The 7,421-nt window shown below is 43.4% G+C and overlaps 2 long non-coding RNA genes across 4 annotated transcripts in view; one reads left to right on the top strand and one right to left on the bottom strand.

The window, feature by feature from the left end:
- Nucleotides 1–903, bottom strand: part of LOC116080796 — a 10,096-nt gene extending 9,193 nt beyond the window's left edge. Inside the window, exon 1 of one of the 2 annotated variants that reach the window (XR_004114610.1) lies at nucleotides 850–903. This is a non-coding gene — a long non-coding RNA (uncharacterized LOC116080796). Of the gene's footprint in view, nucleotides 1–233; nucleotides 346–849 lie in introns of those variants that run through there. The other variant, XR_004114611.1, reaches the window with a different exon arrangement.
- Nucleotides 809–6,909, top strand: LOC116080795. 2 transcript variants are annotated; one of them, XR_004114608.1, is made up of 2 exons: nucleotides 809–976; nucleotides 5,537–6,909. It is a non-coding gene; the product is annotated as an uncharacterized LOC116080795 (long non-coding RNA). The 2 variants fall into 2 exon arrangements; XR_004114609.1 differs by having other exon boundaries at nucleotides 809–1,018.
- The last annotated feature ends 512 nt before the right edge of the window (nucleotides 6,910–7,421 follow it).

The raw sequence follows: 7,421 nt of genomic DNA, 5'->3' as shown, positions 1-7,421 counted from the left end.
TTCTCTTCTCTTCTCTTCTCTTCTCTTCTCTTTTTTCTTTTCTTTTCTTTTCTTTTTTCTTTTCCGAGACAGGGTTTCTCCGTTACCCTGGCTGTCCTGGCACTCACTCTGTAGACCAGGCTGGCCTCAAACTCAGAAATCTGCCTGCCTCTGCCTCCCAAGTACTGGGATTAAAGGCGTACACCACCACCACCCCTCGCTCAACCTTTCTTATACACCCCAGGACCACTTACCCAGAGATGGCACTGCCCATAGTAGGCTGGATCTTTCCACATCAATCATTTATCAAGAAAATGCCCACAGACTTGCCTGCAGGCCAATCTGATGGATACATTTTCTCATTCTAAGTCCCTTCTTCCCATAGGACCTTTGTGTCAAGTTGACAAAATAAAACAAAAAACCCCAGCATAACCAGGATTAGACAAGCCCACTAAAGAGGACTGACGCTTGGAAGGCAGAATTAGGAAACAAAAGATAGTAGACAGCTCAGGGAACCAGGGTTTCATGTATGAAACCTGTGATCATCTGAGAAAGAGGACAGGTTTCGAGAAGGCAAAACACAAAGGACTGGCTGGCCTGGAGAAGTGTTGTGGGGAAATGAGGGCAGTGGTTAAGGTACATCAGGGACAAAGGGTAACCATTCTCACTGCTGAGCTTGAAGAGATTTGAGAAGAACTGGCTATCAATAAAAAATGGAGGAGGAAGAAGAGCGCAATGGCTACACAGAGGAGGAAGATAGAGCTCTGCCCTTGTGGCGTGTTTATGTTCCGGTACACAGATACCCACAAAGCAATGCGTTTCCGTTGCGGCACTACAAGGGAGACTTCTTGGGCCCTGCTGGATACTTACTAAGCATCCAAGCATGCTGCGGCTGTGCGAGTTGTTGCTTTGAGTGGAGCAGGGGCTGAGCATTCTGGGAGATCGTGAAGAGCATTCACAGCAGATGAAGTGCAGACTGGCATCCAGTACTTGACTGGTGAGCTCCAGAGCCCGAGGGTTTCATGAAGTCATATTGTGGGTAAGAAAAAAAGATGGCGAAAAGAAAAGTTACGAAAGTGACTTGTGAGCCTCAAACCAGACTGTGTCAACTCTTCTGTTCCTAAGTCTAAGGATCCCAAGCCAAGAAGCTGAGAACATTCTCAGTTTTCTCTTATTTACTCCCTAGTGACTCAAGCACTGACCTTTACCTTGTGTATTCAAGTGGTAGCACGATCTCTTGATCTCTTCTCTGATTTCATTAACAGAGTTCAAGCACTCAACACTTTGTGCTTTAGATTCCTCAAGAACTCCTCCTTTAAAGATAAGAGAAACTCTGAAAATTAATCCTCTTGAGTGAGAGAGATAAGGAAATACTCTTTCTTGCTGATTCCGAGCCAGAGAAACAGGCAGAGTGAACTTTACAGGGCTACCCAAGACAATCAAGCAACCGCAGGATGCCCGCTTCTTTTTTTGAGCAAACCTTGACTGATCGTTCTTTTTAATCACCAAATAGCATGTTAATATATCCTTGCTGCTTACTTTTCACTTGCAGAATAATTTCCTTATTTATTTTGTGTGCATCATATGTGTATGTGTGTGTACATGTATGTGTGCATGCTGACGCACATGCATGTATGTGTGGGTGCACGTGGAAGCCAGAGGTTGGCAGCAGATGTCTTCTTCAGTTGTACTCCACCTTATCTGAAGGGGAAGGGTATGGGAATCTCTCACTGAACCTAGAACTCACTTGATTTGCTCAGTTGGCAGGACAGGGACCTCCCTATAATACTGGGATTACAGCCTGTGCTGTTATAGTGAGTTTTATTTACATGGATGCTGGAGATCTAAACTGGGGTCCTCATGCTTGCTTGGCAAGCCCTTTCCCAGCCTTGCTACCTTTGTTTTAACTATTTGTTTGCCGCTCCATCAATGCCAAGGTGTACTAGTTAGGAATCTTTTTGTTGCATCTGATAGAGCTCCCCCCCCCCCGAGTTTTATGTGTGCAAAACAATATGTTAACTAGTTAGAGCTGAATAGTGCAGGGATAGAACCAAGCACGAGCACGGCTTCCTTTAGGACTCTGACTCATCTGGATGCCGCTTCTTTATTTTGATTTGCTCTAAATTCCTTTCCGTTTGATCTATTCTAAAGATGTGCACGGAGCAAAACAGTGCAATGTCTTATCTCTGTGTCCACTCTAAGGGGAACAAAGGTGTCATTGTCTGCCTCCTCCTCCTCTTCTTCTCTTCCTTCTTCTTTTTCCTTTTCCTCCTCCTGTGTTGTAAGTGTGAAATAATGACTGTGGCCATGCGGCCATGCCTGAGTATCAAGCCCTACCCATGTAAGGGTCCATGACTCACCAAAGAATGATACCCCTGACACAAATAGTATGCAAAAGCAAAGAGTGTTTTATTCTGTAGAAGTCCAGCATGCTGGGGACTGTCTACCATGATGTAGGTAGGTGCCCCAGTGAGATCAAAGTCCAGATTTAAAGCACATTAAGGGACTTCTGGGGAGGGGAAGGTGACCTCTATCTTAATCCATTGGCTCCGTCTCTAGGGATGTTCCAGAACCGTTGCTAGGATGGGGGTTGAGGGTTAGGGGCTGTCGCTGAGGAAGTCTAGAAACTGCTGCTGACCCTTCCTTTGTCCTTGCCTCAGGCCAAGGGACAGGGTCTGGACTTGCTCCAACTTGTCCAGTTCTTGGAGACAGAGATTTAGGCCTAGTCTCCCAAACTGCCAATTTGAAGCCTGTCATGGGGTCTGCCTGTCTCACCCATAGTTTTCAGAGCAGAGATGTCCAATACAGATAAAGTGATAGCCAGAGATGTGCTGACAGATAAAAGCCACAAATATAAATTTAAATTATTCTAACAGCCATGTTTTTAAAAAAAAAAAAATAATAAAGGAACAGGGGTCTTGGATGTGTTTTCACACATATAATTACTACACAGCATTTGGGAGGCTGAGGCAGGAGGATTATGAATTCAAGGCCCATGAAGGCTACACAGCAAGATGTGTGTGTGTGTGTGTGTGTGTGTGTGTGTGTGTGTGTGTCACGAGTGCTTGCAAAAGAAAAAGAGACAGGGAGAGATTGATTTTTTTTAACTAATTCAATACACTTATTTTAACTTAGAATCAACATTTCTGAGACATTTTACATTCTTTACTCACTGAGACATCAAACCCCATAGTTTAACTGAGCTTTCAAACCACAATCCACCAGAGGATGGGATGAGACATACTTTGATAAACAGTATCCTTGAGACACATTTACTCCTCTGTGCTTCCAAACTCGCCTTTGGAGTGGTCAGAGGAGAAAGCTCTGATAGCAGGTTTGAGCTGTGTGAAATGAAGGCTGGAGTGGCCCTGGGTGGAGCCAGGGCTACACAGACACCGCTGCTACTGCTGCACTGCTGCCCTCTGCTGGTCATCGTATATCGCAACCATATAAACAAAAAGGAAGCTGGGAGTGAGCCCTTGACATCGCTGGCAATCTTCTTTCACAGGCTCTTGAAGTGACTTTCTTTTTGGAATTTTGATGCATCACAGAGCCTGGAAAATCTTCGTGGGGTTACTGTGGATCATTTTACCCATGTCCCTCAGGGTTTTCCCCTGTGTGTTACATCAGATTCAGTGTCTTTCAAATCCACTGTTCATGTCAGTCAGCGGTAGCTGCAAGTATCCTCTTTCTGTTTCTGCATGTTTTCTACTTCTTTTAAAGAACACAAATGGAGCAGATTCTTTAACACTGCCAGCTTTCTTCAGCTATTAAGTACTGGATGACACTCTCACCTCCGTGGTTTGTAAAGACACTGCTTGATATATTTGAAGAACATTGTAATGTTATTATAAAACAAATCTTAAAATTTGCACAATGACTCTATTTGCTGACATATAAAAATTAAAATTCATGTTCTTTTTTTTTTAAAATAAGTCTGGTTCAGAATTCTTCTCCTCTGTAGTTGTGTCCTGAACTACTTGTGCATAGAAGGTTTGCTGACTGGGATTTCCCCAAAACAAACCGGGAGGACAGATATAGATGGTGACAAGATGAGGAAATATTTGCCACAATTTAGTCATTGTGGTGACTGGGCGAGAGGTGCAGAGGTGCAGGGGAATCGTTATGCTAGCTTGTCTCTTTGAAGTATATTTTAAATTACTCCCTCCCCCGCCCCATGGTAAAAAAGCAACAAAATTGCATAGTCTTCCCAGCACTCTATGTAGTCTATACATACCCTGCTGCTACATGCTGCTACATGCTGCTCTGTCAGTCATCCGCTACTGTGGGCAAGAACTTCATTGTTTCAGGGCAGGTTATAACTGCCTTCTTAAAAGACAAAAAAGACATGCTGGCTCACACCTGCAATCCCAACATTTGAAAGACAGAAGCAAGAAGATTACTGCAGATCTGATGCCAGCCTGTTCTGTCTAGTGAACAGACCAGCTATGGCTACATACTGAGTCTCCATCTAAATAAACAAACAAATCAAACCAACCCATAAAACAAAGCAAAATGATAAACTAAAAAAAAAAAAAAAAAATAGCAAGGCTAGAGAAATGGCTCAGAGGCTAAGAGCACTTATTGCTCTTGCAGAGGACTCATGTTCAAATCCCAGCACCCACCATAGGGTGGCTTACAATCATTCATAACTCCAGTTGTAGAGAGCATAGCAGACATGGTGCACATAGATACATACGCAGGTGAAACATCCGTAATATAAAGTATGATGAATACACCTTTAAAAATTAAAAAATAAATAATTGGCTAATGCACGTACAGAAACTAATTAAATAGAAATATATTTAGTTAGACATTGTAAGGAAATTCTGAAGTTCCTTCAGAGACATAGACATCAAAGGGACTGGGTGAAATGGAACACTCGGTGGAGTACTTGCTGAGCAAGCACGAGGAACTGAATTTGGATCCTGACACCCACATAAAGATCTGGGCATGGTGGCAGTCACCTGCAATTCAAACCCCCACTTTCAATCATGACCTGTCGCTTCAGAAGTTCTATATTAGAAAACTCACTTAATAGTCCCAAGAATAGTTATGTTTCTACAGTAGTTACAGCTCTCACTTTGCCTCCACTTAATCCAGTTACATCTAGTTACCTTTCATACATGCTCCTCTATTTCTCTTTAAACCCTGTCATGTCAAGAACATAATAACTTTTCTCTTTTAGGAACCATCATCATCATCATCATCATCATTTGTATGAGCATTTTGCATGCATGCATGCATGTATAGGCACCAGGTACATGACATGTTCACAGAGATCAGAACGTCAGCTCCTTTGGACCTGGAAATACAGACAGTTGTTGTCTGCCATGCTGGTGCTGGGAATGGAGTCCTTTGCAGAGGCACCAAGTACTCTTAATCACTGAACTGTCTCTCCAGCCCTCTAGAGATTTTCTGATACTGCCATTTTTTCCATGCATTATCTCTAGTTCTACTAAACCTGTGCATAACAATACTCTTCCAGTCTCAACATCCATTTATTTATTCGTATGACCCTAATGTTTTGATCATTTAACTTCATTTTTCCTTGCAGTGTCTTGGTGGCTAGGAAGAACCCCTTCCCTGGAGCACCAGATGAAGCATATTGAACGGAGAAAATAAACACCCATTTTTCAAGGTATTTACCCTCAAGTGCCTTTTCCACTTGGAGAGGTTTAATTCTGTGAGGACAAAGACTGTGAAGAGGCAATCCTTCTAAGCTGGCAGGAAATGCTCTGAGAGATACACTTCAGTTATCCAGTTCCCCTTATCTCCGCTTTGCTGAGGGGGTAGTCGAATTGGCTCTCTTTCAGTTGATTGAGCCGACCAACAGTGTAATTGTGTTGCTTCAAATCCCACCAAAAAAAAAAAAATTTGGCCGTGCTTGGAATCTGAAACCCTGTCTATGAAGTCGGCATTAATCACTTATCAGACTGGAGAGCTTCAAATAGCAGCTTAATCTTATAAAAGCAGAAGTCTCCTACTTTATTACCAGAAATGATGGGCTGATGGTGTCGGCCCCAGGATCACCGTGTAGAGCGTGGCTAGTGTCTGCAGACTTCCACCAGGGGCTCAAAGCCAGTGTAAACACACCCATCTTTAGAAGCCCCGAAGGCCTTACACTTCACAACTACCTTCATAATCCTTTGTAGAGGACTCGCTACAGAACACTTGCTGAGAAAGAGAGACTCAAGTCAAGACTTAGGATTCATTTGGTAAACACTTCAACTAACCTGGCTGACAAACATCCATGTATATGATAGGTCTGGAATGAGAGCTTTGGGTTTTTTTAAGCACTTTTTCTGGACCAGACACATGATGTGTAAATTTTCTCTAATTCTTCTAATACTCTTCAATGGAAGCATTTGGACTATCACCATCATCATCATCATCATCATCATCATCACCATCATTGTTATTATTATTAATGAGAAGGGCATTATTTAGAGAGACAGACAGACTAATCCCTGGCACAAGCAAAGGAACTGCAGAAAGAATATTTCCAGCTGCAGGCCTGATTGTCATGGGCATAGTGCTTCTTGTCTACCAAGCTGGAAATTATTATGCCCATGTCCCTTACTTGTGTTTTTTCCCATACCTCCATGCCTCAGAGGCCACATTCATCTCCGTGTTTCTTCTGCATCTTACCACCCTTCAAGGGGCTTCAGCCCATCATGGTTCTCTCTATTCGCTTTCATTCATAAGCCAATTGTTTAAGACCTATCTGGGTGGTGGTGGGGAAGGGGAAGGGGCTCACTGGAAAGATGTCTCATTGAGTAAAGGCTCTTGTCGCCCAGCCTGACGACCTGAGTTCTATCCCCAGAACCCAATGGTGGAAGGTGAGAGCTGACTTTCACCAGGTTGCCCTCTGACCTACTCATGAACTACACACACCACCTCCAATAAATAACTTTAAAGTTTTAAAAAGTGTTTCACGTGGAAAGCACTAGCTTGGGTACTGGGGGTCGAGGGGAAGTACCAGTGAGCACAAGAGACAAGAGCCAGAGCCTTCGTGGGGCTTAGATGCTGGTGGCAGCATACAACTTAAAAAATGAAAATTAAAAAAAAAATCAATGACACAGGACATCAGGAGATGATAATTGTCATGGAAAAGAAGCACCAGGGCAGGGAGAGTGAGAACCCAGGACAGAGATAGATGTGCTGATTAGAGTGGTGCAGACAGCACCCCTCCCCCCAGGATGAAGATTTGGGGTAAGGCTTTAAGAAGGTGGCAGTGGGGAAGTGGGCTGTAGACTTGGCTCAGTAGTTAAGGTTACTGGCTGCTCTTCCAGAGGATAGGCCTCCAGCACCTACATGGCAGCTAACAGGAGAAATCTGTCGTCCTCTTCTGGCCTCCATGGTCACTTCATGCACACAGTGTGCACACATACATGGAAGCAAAACACTCATAGACATATGAAATTTTAAGTGAAAAAAGT

Source organism: Mastomys coucha, unplaced genomic scaffold (assembly GCF_008632895.1).
Source record: "Mastomys coucha isolate ucsf_1 unplaced genomic scaffold, UCSF_Mcou_1 pScaffold6, whole genome shotgun sequence".
NCBI classification, from domain to species: domain Eukaryota; kingdom Metazoa; phylum Chordata; class Mammalia; order Rodentia; family Muridae; genus Mastomys; species Mastomys coucha.
The sequence above is the reverse complement of the archived record's forward strand: the minus strand, read 5'-3'. Positions and strand labels throughout refer to the sequence as shown.